The following is a 19,644-nucleotide window of genomic DNA, read 5'->3' on the forward strand; positions in this document are numbered from 1 at the left end:
GAGAGTGAAGAAGGCGGAGTTGGGGTTAGAGCGGAAGCGGCGAGAGTTGGAAAAGAGACAAGAGGAGAGGAATAAAGAGAGGGAGGAGAGAGAGAAGGAGGCGAAGAGGGCAAGGGAGTTACAGAAGAAGGCGGAAGAGATAGAGAGACAGACATTGCAGATTGAAAGTGAGTTACAAGAGCTGGAGAAGAGGCAAGAACAACAGGAGAAAGAAGACAATCTACGTGAGAAAATAGAAATGAAAGAACAAGACCAGAAGGATCAGGAAGCGGCTGTGTGCAGGATGGAGAGACGGCAAGTTAAGCTGAGAGACACGAGAGGAAAAGGGCAAGAGCAGGGAGCTGGGGAGTTATTGGTGGTGGTGAGAGGAGAGGATGGCGACAGAGGGAGGAAAAGGGAACGAGGGGGAGAAATGGAGACGGAGGGGCAGGAGAAACGAAGAAAGGAGGATGTAGAGGGGGAGAAGGAGAAGGAATCAAGTAGTGGTACAAGCAACACCCGTGACGAGGAAGAGAAGAAATTGATCGTAAGAGAGGTGAAATTGAAGGCTGGCGATATATACACAGCGAAAGGTCCAGCAGTAGTTATAGAAGTGGTACAGGAGTCACAGTGGATGGAGAAAGAGGTGAAATAGGTATATAAATCAAAAGGAAAGATGGAGAAAGAGGTTAATCATAAAGGAAAGCAAAGAAGTTTTTAAATATATATATATAAAGGGTTTTATACGTTGTGTTTATGTTGAAACAGTTGTAATAAGTAATCAAAAGGAAGGATGTGGAAATCAGAGAAAAGCGTCAATCATAAAGGAAGGAAAGGAAGTGTTAAATATGTATTTAAAAAAAAAATGTTTTATAAGTTGTGTTAATATTGGAAAAAAAAAAGTTGCAATAAGTAAAAGGAAGGATTCGAAAAAAAACAGAGAAGGAGAGACAAAATATCAAGGAAAGGCCTAGAACGGAGTTGTAAATGTTTACCAAAAGTTGCTCTGAGTGACATATTGAAATGAGAGAGCAAATTAAGAAAAATTAATGAAGAATTGAGTTGTTGAATTGTAGTTGGAAGGAAGATTTTAAGTTGTTATTGTTGAAAACACTTTGGAAATAAGTCCATCAAAAGGAAGGATGCGGAAATCAGAGAAAGAGGTTTACTTAATATAAAGGAAGGCAAGGACATGTTTAATTTAAAATAAAATAGTTGTGTTGATGTTGAAAAAGTTGATATTTAAGTAAAAGGAAGGATTGAAAAAAAATAAGAGAAAGAGAAGCAAAATATCAAGGAAAGGAATAGAACGGAAAAAAATAAATAAACAAACATTTTCAAGTAGATAGAACTACAGAAGGAATATAAGTAAAAGGAAGGATTTGACCCATGGAGAGTAATTTTTATTGAAAAAGGAAAGACTGGTACGGAGTGGAAACAAACTGATCTATGTGAAAAATTAAAAGACTAATAGATGATGTTGATTGTTGTGTAGGATTAAAATGTAATGCAAGAAGAAAAAAAAAAACGAAGCCTGAGTCAAGTCAATACCGTGTGGTTTTAATCATGATGGTAGTGCGATATACAAATTATACATATGTATATCAGCTCAAAATCGACTGATGGCTAATGGTTTTAATCATGATGGTAGTGCGATATACAAATTATACATATGTATATCAGCTCAAAATCGACTGATGGCTAATGGTTTTAATCATGATGGTAGTTGGATATACAAATTATACATATGTATATCAACTCAAAATCGACTGATGGCTAATGGTAATCATGATGGTAGTTGGATATACAGATTATACATATGTAGGCCTATATCAACTCAAAATCGACTGATGGCTAATTCTTTTAATCAAGATGGCAGTTGGATATACATATATAGCTACATGTATATCACCTGAAGATCAGTCGAATCTATACTGTATCCACGGTGTAATTCTTTAACGGCAGTTATATATACATGTGTACCTACATGTATATCAACCAAACTTTGCGAGTGAAAACTTCGATCATGGTGCAGCTATAAAGAGTCTAATTAAATCAACCAGCTTCAAGCCACGAGCCACGAACTCAAAAACCAAATACCAGTCAGAAGACAGCAGAGGGATCAAGACCACAGAGAAGATTTTGAAAACTTATAATAATTATGTAGTATATGGACGGTATCGGCGCGTGTTCAATCCCGCTTTGTATTTGCGCGTTGTGTGCCGGGACGTCACACTCTGGGAAGGGGGCTGTGAAGCGGGATTGAATAAAATAGTATTATCGAATAATCACTAACTTGCTTGATTATATAAAATTCGCGTTTTTGAAATTAGCGCTAATTGTGATTTAAATATAGGCTGAGCGCATGTGCCGATCAATTAAAATTATGAAAATGATGACCAATCATCATTACGCGTTCAACTCAGAACCGGTTCTGGCTGGTTGGCTTGCGGCGTGGTTAACGCAAGGCGACGCTTGGGCCATTCTGATTCAGGTGAGAGGTTTGATTGTATATCTTTGTGTTGACGGCAAGTATATTTAGTGATTTTCGCTGTTTTATTATGAATTATGTCATAAAAATGTTATAGATCAGAAAGTCGAATGTTAGGGAATTATTTTGGAACATTTTCGAAATGTCAGTATTGAAATTTAGACTTTTAAATCGTATTTTTGAAGTCATGTATCAGTGATCATTTTGATTGCTTATCGTGCGTAGGCGCTTGCATGTATTCATTTTCCAAAATGTCATGTCAGGATTTTACATCAAATTTCATATTTTTGGCGATACAAAATTCTATTTATTATTTAATAATCATGTTCTATGTATTTTACCGATCATTTTGATAATATTACCGAAGGTATAGGAAGTAGGATTGGCAGAAGGAGGTGGTGGAAATATTTTGATCATTTTGATTTTATTTTTAGCTAAATTTCTAAAGAATGAAAAGTCGCCATTTTCGGAGATTGAAATGTGGCGCATGCGCATAATTATGAAGTCGCACATCATAATTATTGTTGAAGTGAGGAGGAGCAAAACTAATTTTGAGCATGACAATCATGATTGAGAGGGACGGGATGTATTGCTCTGTCGTGTTAATTAATTATTTTATGGCAATTTTGGGAGTGACTTTTTAAATAAATCATCCTCCTTCTGCTAATGTGATATTTTATTATTATAAAATACTCGCGCGCCGTGCCGTCAACTTTAAACATGTTAAATAAAAACATATTGATATTTTTATGCACGTAGGCCCATATTTTCATATTATATTAAGGATGTCAAATTCATCCCGGGGGAAGGGAGAATAATGTTGTGTATCATGAATCATGTAAATTATTTGTGTTATGAATATTTATGTGCAAACAAACATTCCGTACACACACGCACAGAGATATCCATACCCTGGGGACAGGCCTAGATGTGTGTCACACCTATGGGATATTGGCACCCGTGGGTGGTGCTTGCAGGCTTCATAGGAGAGGAGTGGTGACAGAAGGAGGGAGATGAAGCATTAGGTGTGATCGCATAAAGAGAGGCCAGGGGTCAGTGATATTCTGTGAGGTAAGTTGATCATGCATATACACACCCCATACATATACAAACTGGTTACGGACGCCCCTACCCAGGAGTGTAGTGGATCCGACCCAGGGGGTCGTGTGTCGTCGTTACCTGAGTGTAGACCAGAAGGCGTGCATGAGGGTGCACGTGAAGATCATCATGACAGGTGGAGCGTTACCTTGTGTTGCTTGATGTGAGGGTACGGGGTGTAGGCGTACCAGAGGGAAAGCACACATGGTTGACCCACGGGATATATGACAGCAGGAGAAGGAGGCCGAGGATGATGACCTAGGGGTGTACTGTAAGCTCTGTAACCAGTTTTACACAAATACATTATATACACACATACTTTAAATTGTAGGCCTATTATTCGGGCTTACGTAATAAAACATTAATTTTATAACCCGGGGGTGGGGATATTTTGTTAAATAAACAGATAATGCAGTATTCTTTATTCTTCTTTTTCATTCTGATTCAGGGGCGGAAGATTCTGATTCAGGGGCGGAACATTCTGATTTAGGGGCGTGAGTTATCAGGATCCGATTCAGACATTAATTTCATTGTCTGAGGGTGGGAACCAGATTGAGGGTGAGGAGGTAGTTGGGAGTAATTGTATGTTGTTGAGATTGTTGCTGGTTGTGACTTAAAAGTTAATTAAACGTGTTTATTGTGATATATATAAAACTTTATTGTGCTTTCGTGTTTTCCTTACAAGGCAGTAACGTGGGGTTCTGTCCCCCACAACTTACTCACGTTTCACACAAAACTTACAGTGTCCCCCAGGGGACTGGTGTCAACCCGGTTATCCTGACATTAATAATCCATATATTAGACAAACGGCCGTCCCGCTACATAATATTAACCGAAATTTTATCGTGTTCGACCAGTAATGAATGTGCCCAATTGGGCGCATTTGGGCAAAAATGCCCCTAAGAGCGCCCAATTATGGCAAATTTGGGTGCTTTTTGTGAAAAATTGGTATACTGATGGGTGGCAAAACCAGCAAAAAGTAGGTATATAGAAAGTCAGCATCTGAAAGTCTGCGTGGCACATCCCCGTAAAAATTTTTTCGAAGACCCCCCCCCCCGGAGTTAACGTCACTGTGTGAAAAATAACCGGCCAATATTGTTTGTACTCTCTGAAATTCTAGGAAATATAGTTTTGTAACGTGCCCTACATTTTTAGCTAATTTAGATATTTGGAAATATTCGCACTTGGGTGTTTTAGTAAGTAGGGCACGGCATGGCCTGCAAAATTCCCTGTGTAAATCGAATGCAACTTTTAGTGACTATCACTCACTTGTAGACCGCTCTCTTCCCAAAGGCATTAAAGCTAAACCACTTGACGGATATTTTTTGTACTTGCTGTCAATCAAGAATAATGCATACATTTAACATTACATGTAGGCTAAAAACTGAGCATATGGGGACCTCCCTGATATGTAAATGACAGATAACAGCAAAAGCAGCTCCCATATATCTGTCCATAACTTTGGTCGTGCAGCGAGTCAAGGGATTTCAAGTGGGTGATTATTGATTGGCAAGTGCCATATTTGGGCACAAGTGCAGTCCACCATTCAATGTGGATGACAGACTATACTTTATCGATTGATTTTGCTGGAGTAAAGTACTGCAAAGGTCGAATCATGGTTGCTGTGCAGTATAACTGCACTATGTAAAGTTACGCGATTTACGTATTTTTGCCAAACACTCTGTCTCAATCTCGATGTATATATGGCCAGTGACGTCATTGACGTCATGATATGCACGAAAAAGGTTCTATAATTGGCTAATGTAATACCAATACGTCACGTAGCGTCATGTTCATTAGCAAAAAATTAAATGTTTGAAATTGGCCATATTTTTACTCCCATGAATTTCAAAGCACTGAAAATTAAGGAAAGTGCCAATATTGGACTTCAACTTTTCACTTTTGTACACATTTCAATGGAGAATGAAAAATTCACATGCGTTTTTCCGGAAAATTTTCCTTTGCGGAAAAAAATTTAAAATCATTCTCGTTTTGACTTTTTAAGTTCGTAAATAGTATATTACTTTTGGGCTTGGAAAAAAATTACAATTTAAAGTTCCTCAAGTGCGCGTGGTCGGTCCGTCAATATGTGTATGTATCAGGTACACAGCAAATAAATTCCATCCTGCCTGCCAGGTGATTTGACGTTAAAATTCACTTGCGCATCTCAAGCAAGAGCTGTTCAGGTAACTTCATTTGAAATTCACACTGTCTGTGTGGAAGATTAAGGGTATTTCTTCCATAGGGGTGTATAGATTTTAACTGGAAAAGCCCAATGGTTTAATCACCTGTGTGAGTTTCTGCATGTAAAATCATCGGCAAGTAAGAGCCACCATGTCACTTCGGAAAACGCGGTAAATCGCAACATTATTTGCAGAATCTATCCTCTATTTGCAGAATCTATCATCTTTTCCCACCATTTTCAAGATTTTAAGCTTATCTGCCAGATTTTGTAGGGATCTTAGGCGGGTTTAGCTTTTTTGAGCGATTTTGCTCATTTTACCGCGTTTTCCATGGGGCCTCTCTTTGTTTATATTCATGCGGCAATTTTCAAAAACTTGAACCAAACCAAGGTACTATTGCCATCATGTTTCGTTTAAAACAGCTCAACACGGACGCTCATGATGTTTCCTCTCATCTGATCATCCACAGGCTCTGGATCTGGCCAGACTGTATACGTTATTGATACTGGTATCCGCCACTCACACACCGACTTCGGTGGCAGAGCTTCATACCATTGGGATTACCAGTCATCCGTAAGTATCTTGTCAAACCCGGGCCGGGTATATAAATTTATGTTATAATTCGCCGTTGATATCTTGGTTGTTGCAGGGGTGGCCCCACTAAATTCAGGGTTTTTGCATTAGCCACGCAAACCTATGGCGAATTTTGCTGGCTTGCTCTCAACAAGGTGAGGCAAGGTATCGATCGGTTATGATTAATTCACATATTTTGTCCCGGGATTTTATCCATAACTCTTACTGGGCCCATGTGATGAGGTCACCACATAAAGGTGTCGTGCGTTTAGCGAATCGTACCTGTTATAAAGAGTACCAACGCCCTCTATCACGGTCACCACGAGTGGAAATGGGGTCAACTTCCATGATCCCATCAGGCAGCCGAATGATAGTTTTGCCAAGAAAGTCTTCTAATTTGATGAGGGAATGTCTTTTTGCTAAAAAGTGAGTATTTGAAGTAACAAATCATGTGACACCTGAGTAAATGCATTTTATAAGTTCGAGTTCGAGTTCGAGTTAGAGTTAGAGTTACATTAAATTTAGAGTTCGATTTAGAGTTAGAGTTGCAAGTTAGAGTTAGAGTTGCATTTTAGAGTTCGATTTAGAGTTAGAGTTACAAGCTGGAGTTAGAGTTACATTTTAGAGTTAGAGTTGCATCAAAAAATAGGGAACTTACTTTGTTTGCATGATGTCAGATTGAATTTAATAATTTACGGGTTGAAAATTGAACATTTTCGTTAAACATGGATATGTATAGTAATGGCGTGCCCTTATGTAGGACTAGAATCATTATTGTTTTCCTAGGCTATCATGCACATCACTTTTCCAGTGGGTGGGTCAGTCTATATGGTGAACATGGTGCCCCTGCATGGTAGTGGTAGATTCAAAATATCCTTGTGGTATCTCGCTCCATCCCTACCACCTATGGACTTGCGTCTGCCTTACATCGAGCTAGAAAACTGAAGATGCTAAAAATGGAACAGTCAATTGTGGAATCTCGACAATAGAGGGCGACAAACGTAGGTAGCCAGAGGGGGCTCTGCACTGCTGAACAATAAAGCAAGTTAGCAATACTAACTTTCCCTTATTGAACTATGCCATTGGGATGAGGCAATTGAGGTCCATAGTGTATCAAGTTATGTTTAATACTTTGTCCAAGTCTGGGGTGGGGGCTAAATTCCCATTCAGACTCCAAATTCAATGACCTTTGTTACGAGTCGTATTTGACTCAAGGCCAAAATCACCTTTTACCCAAACTCACACGAATGCACAACACAAATACACTGTTTGATTAAGCTAACAAAATCTAAGTCTTAAATTGAAAGCAAGTTATGATTGGTACAATATATGACAACAAATGCACATACATAATAATCAAATATAATCACTCTTTAACTATTTAGTACTTAGCCAGTATTCTTCTTCTTGGTGATCATAAAGTTCTTGCAATGTTCTGGACGACTTGTCCTGCGAAAATCAGCGAAGTCCAGTGTACACTTGCGTTTATAAATATCCTTGTGTATGAAATCCTCACACAAAAATGGCGTTGCTGTCTCCAAACCGTTATCTCCTTGCACTGCTTTCTCCAAACTTAACTCCTTGCGCTGCTTTCTCCAAACTTAACTCCTTGTGCTGCTTTCTCCAAACATAACTCCTTGCGCTGCATTCTTCAAACTTGGCGCTATTTCCACCTTTCACACAATATCTTCAGGAAGCAGGACTGCGACGCAGTTGTTCCCACTTATTTTGACAGCTGTGTTGTATCAAAAACCATAGATCATCATACTTGGATAATCTATGCATGAACCAGACTTCGGCGAGTCGACAGAAGAATTTATATTCCTTTCTTGGATGAAGTACGTTCTTTGACGTATTCTACATTTTCTCCGACAACACTGGCAGGTAGTAGTGCATTGACTACTTAAATTAATTCTGGTTCGCAATTTCCTTTCTTTGAAGGAATTGGACTGTAAGCATATTAGCTAGCTAGCCCAGATCAACACTACAAACTGTGAATAATTGTGTTTACATTTTCTTATATACCAAGCATGGGAAATCCCAAATATTAATAGCCAAATCTGATCTTGGAAATTCCCAAGCCTTAATTATAACATTAACCTTTCACATGACATCATTTCCTGAGGGGAATCCTGTGATGTCATCTTCACTTTACAACCTCAGAGGGGTTTCCAAATATTCCAAATTAGATATGATTCAATTTGTTTTGCTCAGTTTAAAGAGGTGAAATCCCCCCAAAATGTCATCACTCATGTAATTTTGTAAACAAAGATAAATAATCAAATCAAATCACTCAGGGGCAGGGCACATCACACCTTTCCCCACCAAATATGGGTGCATGCTGTTGAAATGCCTCATTAGCCTATAATGATCAGCGCTATAAGTACTGTATCTCGGCCAAATTTGCACGATTGTTACGGGAATTTCTTGAACTAAAACATTAACAGAAACAGCATAGTTGCACGCACATTTTATACGTCAATTATTCTGGTCGACTGAGTTCGATACTGTACTACAGCTCAACTTACCGTACTTTTCCTAACCAGACAGTCCATGCCAAAATTGTTACTACACCTTTACATTTCATCGAATCTCTTTTTGATGTCTGTCATTTTGAACATCACACTTGAAAGATGTATGCTATGTAGAAACTTTATTTAGCAATTTCATAATTTGCATATTATTAGCATATTTGCAAGAAAAAAACATGAAAATCAATAAATACCTATATTTGTCACAATTTCAATATTTTATTAGAAATTAAGCATGTAGGCCGTTTGTTATGACTTGATGAATGAAGCTGTTAAAACAGATTTTGATATTTTTGCTTATATTTCCTTTTTTGCCCCATAATGTGTAAAAATCAACATTTTCTGGATGACCTATATTTTCTTTGAATATTTATCAAATTTCTTAATTTAGGTATAATACAGTGCAGAAAAAGATGTCAAAAAAATCTGTTAAAACAGATTTCCAATAAATTGTTCCATTTTCCATTTTGGGTTAAATACTCAATTTTCATGCGCGGGATATTTGAAACATAAAATGAAATCATGTCCATTGCACTTTTTCCTCGAGATGTACTATAATATCAAGGTTACGGATATATTATAATCCCTTCTTATCTTCACTGATCCATCAGATACCTATTGTTATGAATGATCAATGAAAAGGTTCAGAACTGGGCTACTAATGGTCTGTCAAGTATCTATAGTTATTTTCATGACTGTGTCAAATCAAAAATCATGCAAGGTCGAATGTAGGAAAAGTATGATCAGTTGAGCTGTAGGGTTCGATAATCTCGTCTTCTGTCGGAATAAACCCGGGATTATTTAATTATAAAAAATGTAACGTTATTTATTTATTTATTTATTTATTTATTTATTTATTTATTTATTTATTTATTTATTTATTTATTTATTTATTTATTTATTTATTTATTTATTTATTTATTTATTTATTTATTTATTTATTTATTTATTTATTTATTTATCTATTTATTTAGAACCGAGGTGAGGACTGTAATGGGCATGGAACCCATTGTGCCGGTACCGTCGGAGGTACGACCTATGGCGTTTGTAAGAGCTGTAATCTTAAATCTATCCGTGTACTCTCTTGCCAAGGATCAGGATCAACCACAAACATTGTAAACGGTACGCATTAGTGTTCTATCTGAAATCTTTGATATTCATCCGTCAACACCCTCCCCCCCCCCAGGTAATCATCCCATTATACCCACACACTCCATCCTCACACGCACACAAGTCTTTGTGTCATTTTGGTTCCAATGAGCCATGAAGATTTAATATACATGAGTTTCTAAATACTGATATTTATTTTTACTGAATAAATTAAGCGATGTAGGTGAATATTTAGCTTTATTCCATTGTGATTAAGTGGCTAGACTTCTATATAGACTATAGCCCTCACGAAAAAGTAATAATAACGTCACCATAATAGGTACGAAGTACCTTCCCTTGCTTTTTTTTTTTTTCAAGTTGTTGATGTTTTTTCAAGTTGGGTTGTGTGCTGGTTGGGATATGTGTTTGTTTGTTGTCTTGTTTAATTGTAATACTTTGGGTTTGTAAACTGTTCTTTTTTTCTTATTAATAATCAGTTTCCTCTTGTAGCAAGCAATCGTTCCCATTGTGTTTAGTGTTCTTGTGCAGGATGCGTAGACCCATTACTTGTATTATGCTGGGAAAACGATACGCGATTAGGCATAGTAATGATCTCCTGAACTTGTGTACTTGTGTAATATTTGTTTGGGTGTATTGTATACCTCGACTGCTCACATTAGACCCAGTTTAACCACCATTTAGCAGTGGAAGCTGGTAGCCTGAAAGATAGAGCATGTGGTCTAGAGATCGGAAGGTCGTTGGTTCGAATCTAGCCTTGTTCAAGGCCTTCTAAGATTTCCTCCCATCCCTCATGATCAGCACTTGAATCCTATCTATAGCGCGGAACCTTTTTCGGGCTCGCCAAGTCAGTAAGGGCCACAGATACGCCTACTAATTGCCTACTACTAATGACAGTGGCGTAGCCAGGATTTTGGAACCGAGGGGGCACAACTTGTAGTTCGCAAGGCAAACTTAAAAAAACCGGGCAAAACAGACGTGTCATTTATCGGTATGACATTTTCGTTATTGACGCTGCCCTATTTTAAGTACGGTATGGGTTCTTCGTACTAGCAGAGCTAAGAAGTACGGTATGGGTTCTTCGTACTACACAACTTGTAAATGTACCGACAGAAATATTTTTTACCGACGGAAGTTGTGATTTGTTGACCCAAAAAATTTTTGCATGGTTTGAAAAAGTGAAGAGCAAAAAAAAAAAAAAAAAAAGGATAATAGGCGGTACTTTAACATAAAATCACATTATTTTTATGGGTAATTCACAATTTTTCATCATTTTCTTTACAATTCTCCCCTTTTTCCTGCTCCCGAGTTCGTCGTTCAACTTACGCGTGATTATAGGTGGTCGCAGTCTGTGGCCCTCATGGGCTTGGCGACCCCAAAAGTAGCGATAGGATTCAAGTGCTGGTAATGAAGGAGGAAATTAGAGGGCCTTGAACAAGGCTAGTTCGAATCCCATGCCGGCACATTCCTTTGCATTTTTTTTTTTCAAGTTGGGTTGTGTGCGGTCGGGATTTGTGTTTATTTGTTGTCTTTAATTGTAATACTTTGGGTTGGTAAACTGTTCTTTCTTCCTACGAAGTGGTCCTTAAGCAAACAAAAAATGTGTTTTTTGCAACCATAATATTCAACATCAAAACAAGACTTATTTAAGTAGACCATATGTAGATATTTGGAGATGAACTAGTTAGCGTCATATATCAAAAAGTATAAAAGCTCAATTACTTATTCTTTTCAAAATATCTGAATTTTCAACCCGGTACAAGCTTTAATAACGGGGGACCATACATTTTTATGAGAAAGAAATCCTACCATCTATCCATACTCCGGTGTTATTCCAATGAACATTTTGCTTCACCGGGCAGCCCTGGCTTGGTCGTATTTGGAAGATTGGTGTCACGAAACCGTAATAGGTAGCCTACAAATTTAGTACTTTCTGTCAGTCAAGTATGGTTTATTCTCTACATGTTAATCTTTAAATAATATGAATAGTCCTTATAATAACGGGGGAACGCCTTGATGAGTAAATGACAGCAAACCAGTGAAAAATACCCCAAAACTCGGTCAGTGGAGCTCCGCTCGTACATGTCAATAGCGTCATTATCGATTGGAATAGTCGACCGTAGCGGACAATTCGATCGCTCATTGGATTAATATTATCACGTGGTAATAAATTTGCATTGGACAATAGATTACTATAATGGTTTAGTACTGCATATGTCGGTTTTATCTTCACTAAGCGGGTTTATGGCTGGAAAGGTCACGGTGAATTTGCCGTGGACATAACTGCAATATGAAGGGGTCCGTGGTCGGACTCTTGAAGACTTTTGAAATTTCAAAGGCAAGGGTCCGGAGGACCCTTGGATTTCTTTCTCATTTCGAGGCCTGCCCTTACCCCTACACACCCCTGGCTGATTACGCCCATGATTTGACCTTTTTTGTGATTATTTTCAGGTGTCAACTCTATGCCCAACAATGGTGGTGTAGGCTCAATGTCTCTTGGTGGTGGTGCGTCCAGTTCTCTGGATAATGTCGTTGCCAATGCCGTAAGCCGAGGTATTGTAATGTCTGTAGCTGCCGGCAATTCCAACGCCAATGCTTGCAACTATTCCCCAGCCAGGGAGTCATCGGTAAGTCATTGATTTGCTTTCCCACGTTTATAGTCTGTAACATTAACATCGAGCAGGCCTATACAATAAACATGTTCAATGATTAAGTATTATACTAAACTATTTGAGTCAAGTTGTCAAAATTTCAACAGTGTGCCAACAATGATGCAAAAGTAAACGTTGATATTTTCCTAAATAATTAAAAAAGAAAAAAAAAAAAAAAACACTTTACCCGTTAATATACCAAATATTTTGACGACAAAAAATGAATAAAGGATCGTTGATTTACCAGATTGCTGATCTATGTCTGCGGCACGTACACGTTTCGATATTTGTACTATACGTGTATAGCCTCGCCGGGCCGGGGTCATAGACATAGACCTACATCTCTGTCATAATTTCAATTCTTTATCGCTGCTTTTTGTTTCTTGAATATTTCATTCATCAAATAGGCAATTACGGTTGGATCCACCGAGAGTTCCGACGCTCGTTCATCCTTCTCCAACTATGGAAGCTGCGTGGACATCTTTGCTCCAGGGTCCTCCATCACTAGCACATGGCACACCAGTAACACTGCTACTAATACAATCAGTGGAACCTCCATGGCTTGCCCACACGTCTCAGGTAACCAGGTTTTTAGTTCGATTCTTGGTGATACTCTAATTTGATTTTTTAAATATAATTTCTAAGGTAGCCTATAGAGACTTGGCATATCAGTGCGACGTATAGAGAGATACATCGTGCTATCTGGGGCTCACGAGTAAAAAAACAACAACAAAAAAGACTCACCCATAATAAACATAGGGTCTCAAGGTGAGCAACTATTTTAAACTGTTGCGATTTGATAGTTCACAGCATCTTGCAAATAGTAGTGAGCTTTGGCAAAAATTGCATTGATCATTTCATAGCGAATGTGTAGAAGAATTCAAATATAGGCTACCAGATATACACCAATCCGAGAAGCGTTTACTGTATTTGGCCCTCTATTGACGGTACCACAGTTTTACCAGTGCGGGAGATTTAACTTGTTCAATGAATTCATGATCATGTATTGAAAATCACTGTTGTGTACAATTCTGTATAGCACACTAACAAGTAAATGATAGAACCCCCGACCTTGGGACACCGCAGTTTTACGTGCAGGCAGGGTCGGGGACACCGCAGTAATGGCTTAGTCGGATTGGTGTATACACAGTCTAAACGCAGGACAACCGTTCTTTTGTTCTGCTTAGTCGCGCTAAAAGTCGATCGATACATGTTAAAATCAGCACAATTCCCAGATACACCTTTTTGCTATGAAATTTATTTTCTCGGTCAAATATAAAGCAAATTTTTTTTTTCTTCAGTAATGTCAAATAAAAACATAGTGCTTGGATGAACATTTTTTTTTTAAATCCTGGTGTTAAAATTAAGCATCAAATTGTGTCTTTTAGTGTGATATTTTTGATTTTTAAAGGCCTTTAGTTCGCCCGTGAGCTTTTTGCAGAATTCATTTTTAGCGTCTCAAACTAATATAGTTTGCTAAAGAAAGATATTTCCCACCTCTGTAAAGCACATCGTGTGGGTCTATATATTATAGTTTTGTCAGAATTTCCGTTTTATTTTACCCTTTTCCCTCCATGCTCCGAAAATGTCAAACTTAGTACTTTACCTCGAGAGCAACCAGCACAAATAATCGATATTTCAATTGTTGTCAACCCAGGTCCCTTTTCCATTGAAAACCAGGATTGCCTGACCAGCGATTTGGTAGCCCAAATCCCCAATTCTGGTAAATGAGGTGGATTTTGGAAATTTGCTCCCGTGATAGCCTGCAATTTCAATTTATAGGGGCTATGGATTCCATGATTATGAAAACCATTTTGTCTGTTTGTTTGTTTGTTTGTTTATTTATTTACCTAGGATGAGGTCCATGGGAAAATCCACTGTCCAAACCTAGAAAAATTCGCGTGTTATTAGAGGGGATTTTAATTTTCTGTCCCTCCTATCTCCAGGTGAATTTTGTATGACCCCCCCCCCCCCCATCGCGGGTTGGCATTTTCATTACACCCTTCAGACTTGCGTTCGGGTTTGTGTAGGCCTATTTGTCATAATTTAGCGCTATAGGACCTATAAGGTACCGGTATGTAATATTATGTAGGCCTATGGGGGTGGGGTGGGTACTCAACACATTTGAACCATGACTTACAATGCAAGGCTCATTGTTACCATAAATGATTTTTCCTTTAGGTCATTATAATAGGTTGTTATAAACTTCCGTGTTTAACCTTGTATTGTTTTGGCTGCTTCATTATGACTTTCGGTGGGTTTAAGCAATTTCAAACAAACACAAACAAAAGGCACTATACCGAAACACTAGGTAATTTCTTTGCTATATTGAGGTTCTGGCAAAACTGTATCCAGGCCGGGCACCCAGAGATATCGATCCACAATGCTAGTATTTCACGCGTGGATTTGAAATTTTTTCAGCTGGTATTCAAAAATTATGGAATCAAAACGGAAATTCTGACAAAACTATAATATATAGACCCACACGATGTGCTTTACAGAGGTGGGAAATATCTTTCTTTAGCAAACTATATTAGTTTGAGACGCTAAAAAATGAATTCTGCAAAAAGCTCACGGGCGAACTAAAGGCCTATAAAAATCAAAAATATCACACTAAAAGACACAATTTGATGCTTAATTTTAACACCAGGATTTTAAAAAAATGTTCATCCAAGCACTATGTTTTATTTGACATTACTGAAGAAAAAAAAAATTTGCTTTATATTTGACCGAGAAAATAAATTTCATAGCAAAAAGGTGTATCTCGGAATTGTGCTGATTTTAACATGTATCGATCGACTTTTAGCGCGACTAAGCAGAACAAAAGAACGGTTGTCCTGCGTTTAGACTGTACATGGGACATAGAAATATCAAATATTACAAAGTAGCGCACGAGATCAAATAAATAGAATGGATTATTCTTTTGTTAAAGATAGCCACTGATTTACTATCACTATCAGTCCAAAATAACAGTAAACAAAAATATAGAGGGCAAAATTATGCTCACTAAAATTGTTTTAAAAGCACTTTGTATGGAGATATATTTATAATGTACATTAAATAAATATACAGATATTTATTTAAAAAAATAGGCACTGATGAGACTCATGACACTCTTTACCTTAGTCTAGGCGTTCCAAACGTTTCCATTTAAGTATGAAATTACAGTGCAATTGGAAATTTGTAAATGAACCACCAATACATTGCATTTTCATCACGTTTATTTGGTAATTTGAGCATATTATTCTTGCTTTCTTATTTCAGGTGCCGCCGCCCTCCTCCTTGCTCGTGGTGTTAGTGCTGGTAGCGTACCAAGCACAATGGTAAATGAGGCTACAAATGGAGTGGTTGGCAACCCAGGATGGGGAAGTCCCAACGAATTCCTGTATGTTAGTTAAAATATGGATCATACAGACCTTTACAGTAAGTTGCAAATCTACTTGTTGTTTTCTTTACAAGTGTGTTTTAAGGCGGGTCGAATGGCAGGAGGCATATTTTTCCAGCATCTAACTAAAAATCTTCAGTACTTCATAATTATTAATGCATTGATCTTACCGGAAATTAGTCAAGGAAGCCAACAATCATACTAGGTCTTGTGGCTCTTCTCTTGAGAAAATATAACAGAACTAAAGTTTTGGGTGCGGTGCTTCCCCTCTCACGAAAAAAAATCGCTGACATGGAGCAGAAATGGCACCCTTATAATTTATATCAAGCCTTTGGGATCTCTTTTAAAGAAACCATAATATAGCAACATCCTTTTCCCAGTTTTAAGTCAATTTTGATACCAATCAAGCTGTAAGCTGCTGTAGGAGCCTACTTGCGTGTAAATGTCTGTTATGCCATCTTATGGAAACTATGCCATATGTGACTTGTACCGTACCACTCATCGGATCAAAATCCTTGCTTATATCAAGAACATCGATAATAATAATATAAAAACGACGTGGAATGACTATTTGCAGTGAAAATGGGAAACTGCCAAAAAAATGCATTTTATGGTGACCTTTGATTTTCATGAAAGTTGGTCTTATATTCATTTTGCTATTTTATTTTTTCAGAAACGCACTGCACGGACGGCACACATCTTTCTTGACCTGTATAGTTTAAAATTCACGATAACTTGACGATAATTTTACCCGATTTGAGAGACATGTAACAGAATATCAAATGTCATCATAATTATACGTAAAGATTCGCCTAATGGCGCATATGGACTCCTTTGCCTTAGGTAAAATTTAACGTACAAAATTTAATAGAGACTCCCTCCTTTGAAAATCTCAAAAAGAATTAAGGGTCTCTGTCCTTATAATGCTGTTCGGGTTTACTTTTTACGGATGGACACTTTTAGTTTGTGACGAAAATTCCAGTTATGTCAAAGTGTATGTGCCATTAGGCGAATTTTATTCAAGCATAAGGTTATTCAAACTAAACCAATGTTCTAGCTTGGACATGTTGGAAGGACCTTCAGAAGTTCTCATTTTACTTGCTTCATGCTTAATGTTTATACTCTCTAAATGTACACCGACTGGAAAGAATGGAGAAAAAGAGTGAGAGAGAGAGTGAAATGGAGGACAACCCCTTTTTGAGTGGAAAAATTCACTCTAAAAGGATTGAAAGAAGTAGACTGTGAGTGAAAATGTACTTTCTTTCATTTTAAAGTGTTTTCCACTCAAAAACGGGTTGTCCTTCGTTCAACTCCTTGAAAGAGTGGAAATTCACTCTTTTGCATTTAGAGGGTACATACGTCTTGGGCCTATATATATTAAACTAATGTAAGAACTAGAAGTAATTCAAGATAATGAAGATGAAATAAACACTTATCATCGCAATCGTTCTCTGCAAAACACAAATCAGTGTCTATAGACTTTTATTTTTATAATTATTTTGCGATGAGACTAGTAAACCAACAGTTTATACTAGTCTCAGAGTTTACTAGTCTCAGTTTTGCGTAACTTTAGAATCTTGTATACCACTACTTTCAATTATTATACCCTCTGGTAATTTTGAAAGCGGCGCATCACCACAGAAAAGAGCGCAGCTCGTGCCGTATACATGGTATAGGCCCCACGTTATCGTACAACCATGAGACTACATGTAGCCGTCGTTTTATCTTTTCGGTTTCGGTTTCGGTTTCAGTTTTCGGTTTCGGATCTCATTGTTATTTTGAAGTGTTAGCATGGCATAGTGCAGTTTCAGAGGTGCAGTTTTGTCCACGGCAAATTCACCGTGACCTTTTCAGCCACAAACCCGCTTAGTGAAGATTAAACCGAAATATGCACTACTAAACCATTATAGTAATCGATTGTCCAATGCACATTTCTTACCACGTGATAATATTAATCCAATGAGCGATCGAATTGTCCGCTACGGTCTTCTTCCTTCTTCCTTATAAGTGCCTCCCTCATATGTATGAGTATTGTCGCACTGCGTACAGATAAGCTGTACTTATTTTTGGGCGGGTGCGGCGTGCCGCACCCGCCCTGTATTCTCTGACTATTGACCTACTTTTTCACATGCCGCAGTGTTGAGAAAATATTCGTGCCGGTTATATCCCAAACACCCACAGAGGTGATAGTTTACGGCGAGTTTTGTAATTATTACTTGATTTTGATATGTAAAGAATACGATAAAGTCACCATAGGCAGTAATGTGTTTGTATTAAAAGAAATAACAAAAATAATTATTTCAGTAATAGAAATACTATTTGGAAATTGCAGCAAGATTTGCAGATGTTTTTATTTGAACAGTACCAGTTCACCAGTTTTGCTAGTTTTCCTAATCTTTGGGCTAAATTAATAGCATCGTGAAGGTCATATATATCATTTTATACTGTACTGACAGCTTCGGCATGTACTTAAATACAGCTTGTATGTGCATTGTGTTCAGTGTGTACATAGGCTATTTACTTTTCAAATCTTGTGACAAATAGTGCTTGGTGATGCTTGTATAAGGTATTATAGACAAATTATTAGAATGCATGTGCACCAGTAGAAATGGCCCAGGTTGAATAAAATAAATAAACATATTATTTTATTCCCTGGATTATTTTTGTTGGGACAAAATAATGATATAGTTTGACGCTTTAAAATACAGTTATGTTAATCATAATAAAGTTACAAAGTTAAAAAATAATATCGAAATATTGTAAAATCAAACTTTTCCCCTCATAAGTTTTAAACTTTGATATGGAAAGATACCCCAGCCCTGTTGTCTCACCAGAGAAGATGAGCAGAAGTCTTTCTATCTGATGATAAAAAAAAACTCTAGGTATGATTACGAAAATGTTTTAAATATCTACAAAAGTTTTATAACAATGTTTTATATAAAATGTTAACATAAAACGTCTTCTGTTATGATGTGAAGGGTTAATATAAAAACAGGGAAAATCTGTTCCAACTGACCAGCAGAGAACAAAGGATAAGCAGTAGATAAGATTAAAATCAGGGAAAATATGACACAACCTCCAATGGGGGAATAACAAACGTATAAACGTATAAAGTTAAAAACTCTTTTAACTTTGTTTATACGTTTTGTGTTATTCTCCCATTGGAAATCGATGTTGTGTCATATTTTCCCTGTTTTTAATTGTGAAAACTTACTCATTCTTTCATTTCTCTTGACAATTGTTCATTTGCCCGCCCTATTCCTTTTAAAGGAATTTTTATTGTGTCAGTTCCTGCAGAACTCAGAGAACTGACACCTTTAGTACAGGTTTGACGATCACGTGACAAATCGAATCTGTGACGTCAATATTAATATCGATATCAATTTAAGGCTGTTCTAGTTAAATTACATACCCATTGGCATTTTGGCTGTTCCATTTAATTTACAAACTCAACATTTCCCTGTTCACTTAGTCCATGAATTGATCCTGATTTGCATTGTCGTATAGAGTTATATTTTTGTACACAACAGGGAGGTTACTATTGTTTTAACTAAATGAAGCATACTTTTGCTTTTATCTTTCTTTGTCCTTTATTGATTATAAATTAGGTGATTTAATTAATATAATTCTTTGTTTCAGCGACCCA

Source organism: Amphiura filiformis, chromosome 9 (genome assembly GCF_039555335.1).
Source record: "Amphiura filiformis chromosome 9, Afil_fr2py, whole genome shotgun sequence".
In the NCBI taxonomy this organism is placed as follows: Eukaryota; Metazoa; Echinodermata; class Ophiuroidea; order Amphilepidida; family Amphiuridae; genus Amphiura; species Amphiura filiformis.